The following is an 18,747-nucleotide window of genomic DNA, read 5'->3' as shown; positions in this document are numbered from 1 at the left end:
ATCATGTATTTTTTTACAATTAGTTTACAATCTTACAATCGATGTCAGTATAATTTATAATACAAACCGCTTGTATTCATAAAGCTTTACCTGCAGCCGGTCTCTTATGTAGACGCTCTCCACCCCCCTCTACTAATCAAACTTCTAAAGCAACACAGAAGGCGAGGAATGAGAGGTCATGTGACAACTCACCTAGGAAGACCCCGCACTGTAAAGTCACAGACACTTCCGAGCTACACCAAGAATGCCACTGAGCATGTGCAACTCTTCTTAAAGTGGCAACACCTGTGAGCTGTAATGTGCTAAATTTATGAGGGAAAGGTAGCCACAGGAATTGATGGAGGAAAGGATTAATAATGTGCTGCTTGGTGTATGATTTACTTTTAAGACATGGGAGTGGTCAATATATCTAAGATTACCTTATTAAGCAATGCTAAGAGAAATGATGCCAAGTAGAATGCAGCAATCAAAAGAGCACTGTTGATTGGATACTGTCAGTTATTACACTATGAACATTGATCCTTTCTTAGCAATAATTATAGTATGTTAAAGGGTATCTAAACACAAGTACACATTTTTTTTTTAACAGTAAAAATCAAGAACAAATATTTCATATTTTGTAGCTTACCAGTTCTTAGAAGTTGTGGCTGCATTAGTTTTTGTTTAGGAGTTTTTCTTTATTTTCACCCGATCATCCTGCCAGTAAAACACTTCCTCTCACGATGATAACACTCTCCATACTATATCTATAGAAAATCAGCGTTGTCATCCTCGGACAACGCTACAGAGGCTTTTCCCTCTTTTCTTTATGGGAGGAGGGTTCAGTAGTCCTAAGAGATAACTGGGAACAATGGAGATTATAAGACTGTAGCACAGGAAATTATCAGCTGCCAAGATTTCTGGAAGGATCAATAGGTTTTTAATTTTTGCATTTACATGAACAGATATTATAATAGTATATTTAATAAACCAAAAGGAACCAAATAGGAGAATTTCACAGCGCACATCTTCTGTCTCTGGTGGTAGATGGATCCTTCATACTCCAGACAGCGGGCCATGTAATCATGTGGTGCTACTCCCTGCAGCATTCCTCCTGTGAATCCAAGCAAATGGCTCACAGTTAGGGCTGTTGTGGAAAATTTTATATTAATGTGTTGTCATAAGTCTCCCAGTGTGTGTGTTCAATCACAGTCCGCTCTAATAGCTGACTGGGGCAGGCCAACCCTGGTTGAGATCCGTTTGGTAGTGAAAAGCTCTTTGGGGACGTAGAGAAATGTTTGTGGAGTGGGGACATGTCCGCCAGCTAAGGGCCCCTGTGCGATGCACAGAACGATCGTCTGGTGGGGATGTGTTCGCTCTGCAAAGACATTGTCGGTTTAACGAGTGTGCTCTCATGTTGCCCCTGTGTGCCTGATCAACACATTTGTGGCCCAATGAGTGTACGCCTGCCGATAATCTCTCGTCCACAAAGACAGTAGCATAATCCCAGGTATACATTGTTCTCTGGAACAATGTATAATAGGGATTTCTATCAACGGAAATACGGGAGTCTTTTGGGTTCTGGTTGGAGACAGGGTTAATGTTTGAAAGCCATGTGGCTTCTAAAAACATACATGCACCCTGTCTCTGCTCAGACACACCCATAAGACTCCTGTAGTCATTGTTCATTGGTTGTTGCATTTTCCTGTGTTGTTAAATCCTTATATGGTCATTGATATCCTGTGAGGTCACAAGCTTTGTAAGAGGTGTTTGGCTGTTGGAAGCGGAACCCTCGAGCTTTTGGGACCTCCTATTGATATGCTAATAAAGTGGCTCACGCAGACAGCTGGGACAGGCTGGCGGCAGTGGGTTTTTGGAACCGAAAGCAGGAGGATGTGATTATTTGTCTTGTTGGATGGCTGGGGCACACACCAGAGGATGGATACGATCAAAAGGTGAGATGCATTGGTATTATATCATTAGACGAAATTGCTATTATGATTAGAAACAGGAGATTTGGCTGTGTGCTTTGCGTACAACCAAATTTCGCTAACAGGGCTCATTTACAGTACATTGATCTGGGTGCTCTGCGTTGCCAGCTTGTGCAGTGTGGTGTGTGATTCAGCCGACTGCACCGTTCATTTTTTTGGGTTGTTTTGTACCAGCTTTGTTTGAAGTTTACAAAAAGGTACACTTCATTCAGTGCAATGTCGGGTGGCACAATACGCTGCCTGACATTGCAGTGTGATTCGGGCCGGTGTGCTGTGATAAAATGCAGCATGTCTGCATTTTATCACAGCATTCACTGGTATGGGACACATAAGAAACAATTGTTTCTGGTGTGTCCCTGCGGTGACAGATGTTTTACCATGCGGTAAAATGTCTGTCACCGTATATAGTGTGAATTGGCCCTTAATGAAGTTTGGCTAATGCCCTGAGTGTTTTGATTTTCAATTTGTTTTAAAGGGGCCCAGTAGAACCTCAGCTCAGTAGTACCCCCACTTAGCAGATCCCCAGCTCATTTTTACCCCTGTTCAGCAGATTCCCAGCTCTTTGGAACCTTTGTTCAGCAGATCCCCAGCTTATTAGTACCCTCATTCAGCAGACCCCCCCCTCAGTAGTACCCCAGCTCTGCTGATGCCCCACTCATTAGTACCCCCTGCTTTACTGATCCCCTGCTCAGTAGTAACGCCCAGCTCTGCTGATCTCCAACTCAGTAGTAACCCCTAGCACTGCTAATCCTATGATCTGTAGTAACCCCCAGCTTTGGAGCAGGATCCAGACTGGAGAGGAGCAACTAGCGGACAGCACACATGGTGTGCAACATGGGAATGCTAAAGCGGAAGGTGAGCAGGGACCATAGTGATAGGGTTGAGTGGCAGAGGATCAACAGAGCGGGGGGACCGGAGCAGGAGAAACTAGCAATGTTACATGTTGTGCATAGCAGGAGGTGAGCGGGGAACAGAGAAAGAGGAGGATCAGCAAACCAGAGGATGGAGTTGGGTGTTACTACTGAGTGGAGGATCAGCAGAACTGGATGTTACTACTGAGTGGCGGATCAGCAAAGCTGGGGGTACTACTGAGTGGGGCATCAGCGGAGCTGGGGGTACTACTAAGCAGGGGATCTGCTAAACAAGGGTACTAATAAGCTGGGGATCTGCTGAACGGGGGTACCAATGAGCTAAGGATCTGCTGAACAGGGCTACTAATGTGCTCGGGATCTGCTGAGGGGGTACTACTGAGCTGGGGTCTACTAGGCCCCTGTAAAACAAATTGAAACTCAACACACACAGGGCATTTGCCAGGCTTCATTAAAGCTTCAAAAAAGTATCACCGAAGCGTCATAGCAGCACCATCAAAGAACAGAAGCCTTTACATCAAGGAAGCAACTAAAGAACAAACAAGGAAAACGTAAAAAGTGCTCAAAACTCCATCTACTGGCACAAAGGACAAATGCTAAATATTAATATTCAGCATTTTATATTTTCCAGAAGACAAGAAAATAAGGAGTATAATAAATTTTTATTTTAACATGTATAAAAAAAAATATGTACAAAAACATAACACATTGCCTAACGTTAGCACAGAATCACTTATGAAAGAAGGCCTAACTAGGGCAGAAACCAGCAGGTGATGCCATTTGCCAGTACCAAGAAAAACAAAAAATATGAGCTTAGAGCATTGGCCTTTAATGTTGGAGATCCAGGAGCTCCAATATGATGATCATATCATGTTATGTCTTTTGTTTACACTTGCAATTATTTTACGTTAAAAAGATGCGTAGAATAGCTGCTACTGTGATAGGAAATTAGACAGAGGTTCAAACTGATTAGACGTCATCCTAATCAAATTACTAAAAGGAACCACACTTTCTTATGACACTAGGAAAATTCACCATAGAAACAGAACTTGTGTCATGACCATTGAGTAACACTCTCCTGCAGACTTTTCTAATACTTCATAATGAAAGGAAAATGACAGGCTTATGTAATCTTCATGTTTTTTTTTTTTTTCAATTACAAGTCTTTTTTGTATGAAGCGAGGCTGGTTAGCTCTGCTTTGTTTGTATTTGTCATATTAGCAATTTACAAAGAGACGATCAAAAAAAAAACAACACAATAGCACTGCTTTTTTTATGGGGGGTTTTTTGTTGCATAGTTCTTCACTGAATATATTTTTAAATAGGAATTTTGAGATATAAGGGAATTCCTCTTCATGACTGGAACAATTTTGTGCATTGGTTCCCAATACCCCCAGGCTTACAAGAACCCCCATCCCGCTGACAGAGAACCATTGTGCTTAAAGCCAACCTCCGGGCTCAGATTGCCAAACCCCCCCCCCACCTCCCCCGCCCATTTCTCAAAACAGTTACATTGAATGCATGCATCTTTCTGCTTCTGATACTTATGTTCCAGCCTAAAGCCTGACAGCTGCACTTCCATCAAGAACTCTACTTCAACCAGCCACATGCCTGCAGAGCTCTGCAGCCTCACGGTGATCCTATGGAGGTCTATATGGGTTTTTATCCAACAAAACTAATTAAATCATACATATATGAATATAAATATACATAAAAAATTGGCGAGAAAATACCAAAGTGAAAAAAAGTGAAATATATGTATGATTTAATTAGCGCTGCATCTTTTGTTGGAAATTTGCACTTTATTTGGAGTTTCTGTACTGGACTTTTTGATGCCAGCAGCTTATTTGATATTTCACAAGTTTTTAGTTATAGCGCAGCGTTAGCCCTAGGGCTTCACACTTCTATTATAAGGGTTTTTGACAAGCCTTGATCCACTTTTATCTAGTGAGTTCATTTTTGTCTTTTATACTTTCTAAAATAAATCGCTATACCTAGATAGAGGCGTCCTCTTGTGTTTGTTTTTTATATGTGCATTAGGATCTCAAGACCTAATCTGAAAGTTGCTGCATCCACTTCACCTGGTGCTCCCTACCACTCTCCTGGCCCTCTTATCATACCTCCCAACTTTTTGAGATGGGAACGAGAGACACCTGTTAGCAAAAGTATGTAGGCATAGGACACACCCCCTGCCACGCCCCTTAAAAGGAAATGAAACAGAAAAAAAAACTTTAGTTATACCCACACAAGTGTTTTTTTTTACCACTACTATTCCTTTATACTGGCTTTTGAAATTTACAAATGCAGCTATTTAGAAATTGGATGAAAGGTTTAGCACTGGGAAACACTTTTTGAAAGATAAATAGTGCATTTTATTTACAACTATATAGATCAGACCAAAATGAGGGACAAATGAGGAGGAAAGAGGGACAGAAGGACTTTGTTCCGAATCAGGGACAGTCCCTCGAAATCAGGGACAGTTGGGAGCTATGCATGCTTACCTTCTTACTTTAGTGCTTTCTGAGCCATGGACCCTTGGCCCGATCGGATTGTTGGCCAACAAAACCGTGGACTTTTGTCCAAAAGGTGTTGGCCCAAACTTGTCTTGCATACACACGGTCACACAAATGTTGGCCAACAATTACGAACGTAGTGACGTACTAGACGTACTACATGGTTTTTCAGCTCTTTTGCGCCACCCTTTGGACTCCTTCTGCTAATTTTGTGTTAGTAGAAGTTTGGTGAGTGTTGATTCGTGCTTTTCTTTTCGCGTTTTTCATTTAGCGCTTTTCAGTTCGTTTTTGAATGGCCGTTCGTCAACCAGACATGTTGCGGAATCGGAGGAGATAACGTGTTATTTATTATAGGCTTTGGAGTTATTGCTTTGACATTCTTTTTTTTTGGGTTGAATAATAATGATTTGATTTGGTATATTTTCTATATTTTTGGATGCATAGAATGCACTTTTTGGTTAAGTTATATTGCAGATAGCATGTCTAATTTTTTTTTTTAATGCACAATAAAAAAATTGTGGAGAATAATACTTGGCTATGTGTTTTACTTCAAATGACAGTTTGGGAGTAGGCAGTTACATTTTATAAAATACAATGTAAAATTAGACAAAAAACAGAAAAGAGAGGGCGCACCGGCCTAGTGCATTATCTTTTAAAAAGGTTTATTAAAACAGAAAACGTAAAAGTACTACTCACAAGGGTAGATAAAAATCACGCATAATAGTCAAATGATGGTAGCAGTCTCCAGACCTATGGACAAGACGTGCAGACTGCTGCTGGCTTCGCCCTAACGGTTTCTCAGGTCAGATTCTCTGGAATCCGGGACAACAATGGTTATATCTATAGAAGAACGACAACTGAGAAGATCCTCATTGGCTAAAGGTTTCACTACTAGCTTGAATATCTTTGAATCAGAGACTATTGCTAATGAGGGGACTACTACGACAAGTAATGATAAGCAGGCTCCAGATAGAGAAGACACTATGGTATTATTATTACTAAGATTAAAAGATTTACTAGAAAGAAAAATGCTGCAGTGGTGGGATATCCTACTACTGCAAAAATACCTTGAATTCAAGAGGATACCAAGAGGTTTAAGAATTACTAAAGTATGTTCATTTCTAGATGTAGACCTCAGAGAAAACTGGATCAAAAGCCTGCATGATTGTAATCGTATGTGGCTACAATACATCATCACACAAAGAGAGCGCAATCTCTCTGCGATTCCTGCCGACTTATGTATCCTACAAGAAGAACTATCCACTTTCTCTGATGTTTCTACCTTTGATAGCTGGGATCAGAAAGTAAATGAACAGATAATGGAATATGAGACCAATCTCATCAGCAAAAAATCAGGGAAATTTGAGAGGGATAGGTTGGATTACCTTAACAAATCGGGAATTTAATTGGAAAAAACAGAGGAATTATAGGAGGAAGGTGAATAGTGAACAGCCAACCGAGAAGTGCGAACAGAACACACTATCTCAAGGACACCATTCACTCCCACCCCAGATTGATAGACAAAGAAGCAATAATACCAATGTTCAAAACAACAACAATAACAATAAGAATAAAAATAAGACCAATTCAAAATACAAACATAAAAAGAGAACTAACACTAGTCAGAATAATAGAGTGGGAAGTTCATGTAATACCAAAAAACCCTTTCATCAAAATAGGGATGGATCTGGATGTATTGGTAACATCCAGAAACAACATCTTGTGAGTACTAACACCCCCACGAAGCGCTTGCCATCATTGCTTCCCAAGACTGATTGTATCAGCAGAGGTAAAGATAACCATTCTAAAGACATCAATAGAGAAAATACTCCATCAACTAAACATTCCACTAACATTATTAAGAAAGGTCACAATATGCAACCCAGAGGTGAGGGATCTATTTTATCACTGACTAATGACAACTGTAGTATACTTCCAATCACGGCTAATACCTCTACAGTGTCATTTGGAAGTACTACTGCAGCACTTGATATAGACCTCAAGACGTTTAGTGACATACAAACTTACAATCCCTTTATAGTTCTTAGTAACGGAGAGTCAGATGACAATAGTTTCAATATATCAGATATTACACCACCCTTGTTTTTTTTAGAGAAGGAAGTTGCATTGATGGAGGACCCTGTAACGAACAACAGGATTCTGGACCCTTTAGAGGTAACTCCATCAATGCCGAAAAAAACAAGGAAAAGAGAGGAAGAACTAGAAGAGGTACAAGAGGAGGAAAGGGACGTAAAAAGAGGCAGACTATAGACACTTCTTATTCCACCATCAAAATCTATAACCTATCCAGTTCTGTTTTTTAGGAAACAGAACTGGACCTCCTCAGAAAAGGCCTCAACTATGCCCCACCCAGTGTACCCAATTTGTTCAAGCTTTTCATTGATTTAAATAAGTATATACGCAAACTTACTATCCAGAGATATTATATCCTTAAAAAAGCGAGTAGTGACACTGATGGTGATGACACTGGTATTGGAGCTGAGTTGGGAGCATCCTTACCCTCTGAAACAAGTGTAGATGAGGACTCTATATTAAACATATTAGAAGAGCTATATCTTGAGGCACAGCCTGATGGACAGACCACTTCTATACCAGTGGCTTGTCCCCTAGGGGAAAGTGCAATAGTCCATACCCCTTTTAGACCCAGATCGTCTTTCTTTCCCCATTGGGCAAAAGGAAAATTTATCTCCACATTTTATGATGTAGTTTTTAATACTTTTAAAAATAAGTTTGATCATTCTAATAATAAGACAAGTTATGCCAAAAATACTGACCCTCTTTCTAAAACTATAGACAGTCTGAAACAGAATCAGGATATAGTCATACGAAAGGCGGACAAAGGAGGTAGTTTGGTTATTCAAAATAAAGATGAGTACATCATTGAGGCAAAAAGACTTCTGGGTGACACGGATACCTACACTAAACTCAGCAAAGATCCTACAGTGGAATATACGAAAGAGCTTAAAATACTTTTAGATGAGGCACTATTGGAGAAAGTGATTACAAAGAATGAGTACTACTTTTTGTATAATAGGCATGCGGTGACCCCGCATTTTTACCATATACCTAAGATACACAAAAGCCTAACTAACCCCCCGGGCAGGCCAATAATAGCTGGGATGGATAGTCTCTCTAGCAATCTGGGCTCTTACATTGACTATTTTTTACAAGACACTGTAACCAATTTACCATCCTTCGTAAGAGACTCTAGTCACATGCTTGAGATTCTGTCCAATTACAAATGGCAACCTAGCTATAGATGGCTTTCCCTAGATGTGGCTTCCTTGTACACATCCATTGACCATACACATGGCCTTAGAGCCATGAATCACTTTCTACTAGAGGATGATAAATTCAATCCCTCACAAGCCACATTTTTGTTGGACTGTGTCAGGTTTTCCCTTACACATAATTATTTTTCTTTTCTGGGCAAATACTATCTGCAAACTAGGGGCACAGCTATGGGGGCAAGGTTTGCCCTTAGTTATGCCAATATCTTCATGGGCCTTTGGGAGAACACTTATATATGGAAAAACAATCCTTTTGGGGCCAATTTAGTGCTGTACACCAGGTATATTGATGATATCTTAATAATATGGGACGGGACAGATGATGATCTTAATAACTTTTTAGAGTATTGTAAGAACAACTCCTTTGGCATAGAATTTACACATGTTATAGATAGCAAGTGTTTGGTCTTTTTAGATCTAGAACTCCAGGGAGATCCCGACGGTGACATCTGTTCCAGAACCCACTTTAAACCTAGTGGAGGCAATTCGTACCTATATGCCAAAAGTAATCACCATCCAAGGTGGATACAAAACGTCCCCTATGTTCAATTTTGTCACTTGAGGCGTACATGTACACAAAAAGAAGACTACTTAGAACAGAGTAAGCTTCTTATACAGAAGTTCAGAGAAAAGGATTATGATGCAAGCCATATTGAAATGGCTTTTAATAAATATCTGGTTCTCTATGATAACCCATCAGATGACACCACTGGTCCCCGATGCCATATTACACCTGATACCCAACAGGTTAGATTCTCCACCCAGTATACGAACAAAGCCTTCGAGATCCAGAACATCCTGAAGAGAAATTGGAATATCCTCAAACATGACCCTGTACTAGGTGACACACTCCCAGACCATCCACATATTGTGTTCCGGAAACCACGTGACCTTAGGAGCTTGGTTGCACCTAGTAGGGTAAATAACACCACCATTAGACCGACTAGCCTTTGGACCACAATATTTGATCAGAAAGGGAGCTACAAGTGCGGCGTAAAAAACTGTGGCACATGTATGTACATGTGGCACAGAAAGAAAACCGTTGTAGGGAGAGATGGAAGGGTCCACAAACTCAAACAGTTTATGAACTGCGGGACTCAGTATATAGTCTATGGCATTGTTTGTCCCTGTGGCCGTCTCTATGTCGGCCGCACTCAGCGCCCTATGAGGGTCAGAATAGGAGAGCACAAGTGTGGCATCATTAATTTAAGGGATAAATATCCAGTTCCTCGCCATTTTGTAGAAGCCCATCAAGGAAACCCCGCAGGTATGAGGGTATTGGTATCGAGTCGATTGGGGGTGATTTAGACTCAGGGAGAAAACATCAGAGAGTATGTAAGCGCGAGGCTTACTGGATTTTCTCCCTCGGAAGTCTCGCTCCCAGTGGCCTCAATGAAGACCCTGAGATACATAAAATAGTGTGACGGTGGTTTTAGGTATCCCCCCAACCCATCCCATGTTTCAATTTTTTCATTCATTGATTTATTTTCATATCCATCTTCTTCCTGTGCAATTTGTTATCCCTCTTCCCTTCATCCTTTCCCCATCCCCCCCCCCCCCCGATTCCATTTCCTTCTCTCTACACATGCGCATACATATATGCATGTGACCTTCAGTATTCATTCTACACATATGGCCTTTATGACCTATATGAGGCCTATAGGTGTGTATATATATGATTATGTGTATGTATATTCTAGTTACGACAATATGCACAGGCTGTGCGGGTATATGTATGGTTTTCATACTTCTGTTCTAATAATTATTTTGGTCCGGTACACTGCGCATGTGGGCATCTGTGCACTCGCACGTGTACGTGGGGTGTGTGCGTATGTATATATGGGAGTGTATGCGCATGGTTGTATGTGTATATGGACATATGTTTGGCTAATTTTCCATAGACATTTATTGTGATTCCCCCCCCCCCCCCCCTCTGTTTTCTCCTTTTTGCTGTTAAAAGGTCTCTTTAAGGATAATAATAGAGTGTTTCAAAATGTATTCATTGGCAAATATTCATTCGATCTGGGAACCTTTTTATTTATCTATTTATTTATTTGTTTTTAATCTGTTTCATTTACTTACTGGAATGCTATTGTATACCATTTTTAATGACAACCTGCGCTCATTTATATGTATCATATATATGTAATATTTATATGCCTTTGTAATTGGAGTGCAGGTTTTCATCTCTTACTCACATGTGTCGCGCGGCGTGCATGGGTTTATACGCACGCGCACATGGGCGTACGCGTGTATGTCTATGGGTGCTTGCGTGTGAGTGTGCATGCCCTGTTGACTATTTGGCCATATTCTTTTATCTAACTACAATACTGACCAACACGCTCCCTCTGTATACATGTAGACAAGCATTAGTTGTGTGGGGTTGCGGGTTATACAAGTGCACGGATGGTATTGGAAATTAGACATTTGTTTTTGTCCCATGTTTTTCTATCCCCTTGATATGGTATTTCATTTAGCCACCCAATATGTGTCTGCCTTCAGCCTCTATAGTTGGTCTTCCCTTATATGGCTGCTGGTATCTTTACTGCTGACACAGCCCATGTTTTTCTATCCCCTTGATATGGTATTTCGTTTAGCCACCCAATATGTGTCTGCCTTCAGCTTCTATAGTTGGTCTTCCCTTATATGGCTGCTGGTATCTTTACTGCTGACACAGTCTAGAGCGACAGCGGGCGCACAGGAAGCTATACGGAGCTTCTATTTCCGCCCCCTGGACCGCACTACATGTAATGAATATGGCGTGCGTTCCTACCGCTGCCTGCAGCTACACAGCATCTTTGAGGTAAGATCTGTGATATATTTTTACACGCTATGGAGAATAAATCATTCATTTCCTTGGAGGACAAGTGTGGATGGGTCCTGGTGATTCATTTATTTATATATCATAGTCTCATGTGAAGTCTATTGTGCGCTGCTCATGGTGCAGATTATTGTATTTGATCTTGTATTTAATTTGATAGCTGGGTTTCTTTGTTTGCGCAGGTAACCGCATTTGTAAGATTTAGGATTGGAGATTGCCTGGTTGTCTGGTGTACTGTATCGCACACTATGCGCACATTACAAACACCCCTCCCCCCCCTATTTATGATACTCATCACACTATAGATCCGTGCACTTGCAAATTTTTGTTTTTTTGTGTGCGTTTTTTTTTTTTTTTTTATGTATATGTGTATACAAATGGTTACTATGGTGCTGTGTCAGGGCCCGCCTCTTGACTGTCCACTTTATGGGAGTGGCTCCTAGGTCAGTTTGGTCTGTGCTCCCTTGATGAGCACATTATTTAAGGTACCATAAGAGATGGATACTGTTAGGCTCTGAAGAAGAAGGTGCTACCTTCGAAACGCGAAAAAGAGCCAGCAGCGGTCTGCACGTCTTGTACATAGGTCTGGAGACTGCTACCATCATTTGACTATTATGCGTGATTTTTATCTACCCTTGTGAGTAGTATTTTTACGTTTTCTGTTTTAATAAACCTTTTTAAAGATAATGCACTAGGCCGGTGCGCCCTCTCTTTTTTGTTTTTTGTCTGTATGTTAGGATTTCCCTATCCTTTAGGGCAGCAAGGCTGAAAGCTACCATCCATCAAGAACTTTGAACTGTCGGGCTTATACATTTATGCGCAAGAATTTTTGTTTTGTTGTATTGACAATGTAAAATTAACAAGGGACACCAACATAGTTGTATCTTTGATCCTAAAAACTAGGGGATAATGGTGTTGCGGTAACTTGCCCAAAAAAAATTAAAAAAAGCATAATAATATTATTCTTGATATCACTAGAAAAAAAAAGCCTTTGAAACTTTGTTTGCAATAACTCCATGAGTATCATCAGCAAAGCAGCTTCATTATTATCCCATTAAAGAAGAAGAGAATGCGCGCTGCATTTGGAGATTTCATAATTTGCCACGTCACGAATGTTAATTCTCCATTATGAACGCTAGTTTACAAGACGGGGCACTTCTGTTTCTGAGCATGCGTTTTTTGCATTTTGATCTTTTCCTCTAGCAAAACATTGAGAGCTTGTTCTCAATTTTTCGGTCGGCAAAAGTGCTTATTTGAAAATGCTTTCGTTTGTATGCAATTCCGACGCGCCAAAAAATCACGCATGCTCAGAATCAAGTATGAGACGTAAGTGTAGGTATGGTAAAACTAACGTTCGTAATGGAGATGGCACATTTGTCATGCTGAAATGTTTTAAATAGTTTCATGCAGCGCATTCTCTTCTTCTTTAGAATGCTAGAAGAATGAAGTTGTTTTGCTGCTCATATTCTCACAAACTGATTTCTTTATTATTTCTCGTGATCTCATGAATAATCTTTATTGTTTTTAAAGCCAGATCTCCATAATAATGTTTGGATTTTTTTTATAGTCATTTTTATTTTATTTTTTAAATCAAGATCTCCTGTTTTTTTTTTTTTTGTTCATTTTAAATTTTTTTTATAGTGATCTCCATATATATATTTTTTTTTTGTATGTCACGTTTCCCCAACAACATTATTATCTTGTATTTGTAAACCTCAAGGAGGTTGGTGTCCCTTGTTAATTTGACATTGTATTTTGGAAATGTACCTGCCTACTCACAAACGAACTGTCCTATTTGAAGAAAAACACATAGGCAAGTATTTTCATAACAACTAATCTACATTTATTCTGGCTCATAATAATAAAATAAAGAGGGAAGGCAATGCTGGAGAAACAGCTGGAATTTGCGAAACCTTTAGCCCCCAGGGCAGACATGAAATCTGTGGCTAAAAAAATTGGTGCGACATATATACACTTGCGACACCGAGGCAGATACGACACCGAGACAGCTGCGACACCGAGGCAGCTGCAACACCGAGACAGCTGCGACACCGAGACAGCTGCGACACCGAGGCGGCACCTGCGACACTGAGACGGCACCTGCGACACCGAGGCAGATGCGAAACCGAGACAGCTGCAACACCGAGACAGCTGCGACACCGAGGCAGCTGTGACACCGAGACAGCTGCGAGACCGAGGACGAACCTGCGACACCGAGGCAGCTGTGACACCGAGACAGCTGCGACACCGAGGCAGCTGTAACACCGAGACAACTGCGACACCGAGGCAACTGTGACACTAAGACAGCTGCGACACCGAGGAAGCTGTGACACCGAGACAGCTGCGACACCGAGGCAGCTGTGACACCGAGACAGCTGCGACACCGAAGCAACTGTGACACCGAGACAGCTGCGACACCGAGGCAGCTGCGACACCGAGGCAACTGTGACACCGAGACAGCTGCGACACCGAGACAGCTGCGACACCGAGGCAGCTGTGACACCGAGACAGCTGCGAGACCGAGGACGAACCTGCGACACCGAGGCACCTGTAACACCAAGACAACTGCGACACCGAGGCAACTGTGACACCGAGACAGCTGCGACACCGAGGCAGCTGTGACACCGAGACAGCTGCGACACAGAGACAGCTGTAACACCGAGACAACTGCGACACCGAGGCAACTGTGACACCGAGACAGCTGCGACACCGAGGCAGCTGTGACACCGAGACAGCTGCGACACCGAGGCAGCTGTGACACCGAGACAGCTGCGACACCGAAGCAACTGTGACACTGAGACAGCTGCGACACCGAGGCAGCTGCGACACCGAGGCAGCTGTGACACCGAGACAGCTACGACACCGAGGCAGCTGCGACACCGAGACAGCTGCGACACCGAGGCAGATGTGGCATCGGGACAGCTGCGACACCGAGGCAACTGTGACACCGAGACAGCTGCGACACCAAAGCAACTGTGACACCGAGACAGCTGCGACACCGAGACAACTGAGACACCGAGGCGGCACCTGCGACACCGAGGCAGATGCGAAACCAAGACAGCTGCAACACCGAGGCAGCTGCGACACCGAGGCAGCTGTGACACCGAGACAGCTGCGAGACCAAAGACGAACCTGCGACACCGAGACAGCTGCGACACCGAGGCAGCTGTGACACCGAGACAGCTGCGACACCGAAGCAACTGTGACACCGAGACAGCTGCGACACCGAGGCAGCTGCGACACCGAGGCAGCTGTGACACCGAGACAGCTACGACACCGAGGCAGCTGCGACACCGAGGCAGCTGCGACACCGAGGCAGATGTGGCACCGAGACAGCTGCGACACCGAGGCAACTGTGACACCGAGACAGCTGCGACACCGAGACAGCTGCGACACCGAAGCAACTGTGATACCGAGACAGCTGCGACACCGAGACAACTGAGACACCGAGGCGGCAGCTGCGACACCGAGGCAGCTGCGAAACCGAGACAGCTGCAACACCGAGGCAGCTGCGACACCGAGGCAGCTGCGACACCGAGGCAGCTGTAACACCGAAACAGCTGCGACACCGAGGCAACTGTGACACTGAGACAGCTGCGACACCGAAGCAACTGTGACACCGAGACAGCTGCGACACCGAGACAACTGAGACACTGAGGCGGCACCTGCGACACCGAGGCAGATGCGAAACCGAGACAGCTGCAACCCCAAGGCAGCTGCGACACCGTGGCAGATGTAACACCGAGACAGCTGCGAGACCGAGGACGAACCTGCGACACCGAGACAGCTGCGACACCGAGGCAGCTGTAACACCGAGACAACTGCGACACCAAGGCAACTGTGACACCGAGACAGCTGCGACACCGAGACAGCTGCGACACCGAGGCAGCTGTGACACCGAGACAGCTGCGACACCGAGACAACTGAGACACCGAGGCGGCACCTGCGACACCGAGGCAGATGCGAAACCGAGACAGCTACAACACCGAGACAGCTGCAACACCGAGGCAGCTGCGACACCGAGGCAGCTGTGACACCAAGACAGCTGCGAGACCGAGGACGAAACTGCGACACCGAGGCAGCTGTGACACCGAGGCAGCTGTGACACCGAGACAGCTGCGACACCGAGGCAGCTGCGACACCGAGACAGCTGCGACACCGAGACAGCTGCGACACCGAGACAGCTGCGACACCGAGGCAGCTGTGACATCGAGACAGCTGCGACACCGAGACAGCTGCGACACCGAGGCAGCTGCGACACCGAGACAGCTGCGACACCGAGGCAGCTGCGACACCGAGGCAGCTGTGCCACCGAGACAGCTGCGACACCGAGGCAGCTGTGATACCGAGACAGCTGCGACACCGAGGCAGATGTGGCACCGAGACAGCTGCGACACCGAGGCAACTGTGACACCGAGACAGCTGCGACACCGAAGCAACTGTGACACCGAGACAGCTGCGACACCGAGACAACTGAGACACCGAGGCGGCACCTGCGACACCGAGGCAGATGCGAAACCGAGACAGCTGCAACACCGAGGCAGCTGCGACACCGAGGCAGCTGTGACACCGAGACAGCTGCGAGACCGAGGACGAACCTGCGACACCGAGGCAGCTGTGACACCGAGACAGCTGCGAGACCGAGGCAGCTGTGGCACCGAGGCAGCTGCGACACCGAGGCAGCTGCGACACCGAGACAGCTGCGACACCGAGACAGCTGCGACACCGAGACAGCTGCGACACCGAGGCAGCTGTGACATCGAGACAGCTGCGACACCGAGACAGCTGTGACACCGAGACAGCTGCGACACCGAGGCAGCTGTAACACCGAGACAGCTGCGACACCGAGGCAACTGTGACACCGAGACAGCTGCGACACCGAAGCAACTGTGACACCGAGACAGCTGCGACACCGAGACAACTGAGACACCGAGGCGGCACCTGCGACACCGAGGCAGATGCGAAACCGAGACAGCTGCAACCCCAAGGCAGCTGCGACACCAAGGCAGATGTAACACCGAGACAGCTGCGAGACCGAGGACGAACCTGCGACACCGAGACAGCTGCGACACCGAGGCAGCTGTAACACCGAGACAACTGCGACACCGAGGCAACTGTGACACCGAGACAGCTGCGACACCGAGGCAGCTGGGACACCGAGGCAGCTGTAACACCGAGACAACTGCGACACCGAGGCAACTGTGACACCGAGATAGCTGCGACACCGAGGCAGCTGTGACACCGAGGCAGCTGTGACACCGAGACAGCTGCGACACCGAGGCAGCTGTGACACCGAGACAGCTGCGACACCGAGGCAGCTGCGACACCGAAGCAACTGTGACACCGAGACAGCTGCGACACCGAGACAACTGAGACACAGAGGCGGCACCTGCGACACCGAGGCAGATGCGAAACCGAGACAGCTGCAACACCGAGGCAGCTGCGACACCGAGGCAGCTGTGACACCGAGACAGCTGCGAGACCGAGGACGAACCTGCGACACCGAGGCAGCTTTGACACCGAGACAGCTGCGACACCGAGGCAGCTGTAACACCGAGACAACTGCGACACCGAGGCAACTGTGACACCGAGACAGCTGCGACACCGAGGCAGCTGTGACACCGAGACAGCTGCGACACCGAGGCAGCTGTGACACCGAGACAGCTGCGACACCGAAGCAACTGTGACACCGAGACAGCTGCGACACCGAGACAACTGAGACACCGAGGCGGCACCTGCGACACCGAGGCAGATGCGAAACCGAGACAGCTGCAACACCGAGGCAGCTGCGACACCGAGGCAGCTGTGACACCGAGACAGCTGCGAGACCGAGGACGAACCTGCGACACCGAGGCAGCTTTGACACGAGACAGCTGCGACACCGAGGCAGCTGCAACACCGAGACAGCTGCGACACCGAGGCAGCTGCGAGACCGAGGACGAACCTGCGACACCGAGACAGCTGTGACACCGAGACAGCTGCGAGACCGAGGACGAACCTGCGACACCGAGACAGCTGCGAGACCGAGGCAGCTGTGGCACCGAGGCAGCTGCGACACCGAGGCAGCTGCGACACCGAGACAGCTGCGACACCGAGACAGCTGCGACACCGAGGCAGCTGTGACATCGAGACAGCTGCGACACGGAGACAGCTGCGACACCGAGACAGCTGCGACACCGAGACAGCTGCGACACCGAGGCAGCTGTAACACCGAGACAGCTGCGACACCGAGGCAACTGTGACACCGAGACAGCTGCGACACCGAAGCAACTGTGACACCGAGACAGCTGCGACACCGAGACAACTGAGACACCGAGGAGGCACCTGCGACACCGAGACAGCTGCAACCCCAAGGCAGCTGCGACACCAAGGCAGATGTAACACCGAGACAGCTGCGAGACCGAGGACGAACCTGCGACACCGAGACAGCTGCGACACCGAGGCAGCTGTAACACCGAGACAACTGCGACACCGAGGCAGCTGTGACACCGAGACAGCTGCGACACCGAGACAACTGAGACACCGAGGCGGCACCTGCGACACCGAGGCAGATGCGAAACCGAGACAGCTACAACACCGAGACAGCTGCAACACCGAGGCAGCTGCGACACCAAAGCAGCTGTGACACCGAGACAGCTGCGAGACCGAGGACGAAACTGCGACACCGAGGCAGCTGTGACACCGAGACAGCTGCGACACCGAGGCAGCTGTGACACCGAGGCAGCTGCGACACCGAGGCAGCTGCGACACCGAGACAGCTGCGACACCGAGACAGCTGCGACACCGAGACAGCTGCGACACCAAGGCAGCTGTGACATCGAGACAGCTGCGACACCGAGGCAGCTGCGACACCGAGACAGCTGCCTCGGTGTCGCAGCTGTCTCGGTGTCACAGCTGCCTCGGTGTCGCAGGTTCGTCCTCGGTCTCGCAGCTGTCTCGGTGTCACAGCTGCCTCGGTGTCGCAGCTGCCTCGGTGTTGCAGCTGTCTCGGTTTCGCATCTGCCTCGGTGTCGCAGGTGCCGCCTCGGTGTCTCAGTTGTCTCGGTGTCGCAGCTGTCTCGGTGTCACAGTTGCTTCGGTGTCGCAGCTGTCTCGGTGTCACAGTTGCCTCGGTGTCGCAGCTGTCTCGGTGCCACATCTGCCTTGGTGTCGCAGCTGTCTCGGTGTCGCAGCTGCCTCGGTGTCGTAGCTGTCTCGGTGTCACAGCTGCCTCGGTGTCGCAGCTGCCTCGGTGTCGCAGCTGTCTCGGTGTCACAGTTGCTT

The 18,747-nt window shown here is 46.6% G+C and overlaps 1 protein-coding gene across 2 annotated transcripts in view; it reads right to left on the bottom strand.

Annotated features, from left to right (window-relative positions):
* Window positions 1-286, bottom strand: part of LOC141117664 (prostaglandin reductase 2-like) — a 57,845-nt gene extending 57,559 nt beyond the window's left edge. The window contains exon 1 of one of the 2 annotated variants that reach the window (XM_073610629.1): window positions 193-286. The gene's annotated coding sequence lies outside the window, so the exon portion shown is untranslated. Of the gene's footprint in view, window positions 1-90 lie in introns of both variants that reach the window. The other variant, XM_073610630.1, reaches the window with a different exon arrangement.
* Window positions 287-18,747: the final 18,461 nt, after the last annotated feature.

Source organism: Aquarana catesbeiana, linkage group LG13 (genome assembly GCF_042186555.1).
Source record: "Aquarana catesbeiana isolate 2022-GZ linkage group LG13, ASM4218655v1, whole genome shotgun sequence".
In the NCBI taxonomy this organism is placed as follows: Eukaryota; Metazoa; Chordata; class Amphibia; order Anura; family Ranidae; genus Aquarana; species Aquarana catesbeiana.
This window is presented reverse-complemented; position numbering and strand designations above follow the sequence as displayed.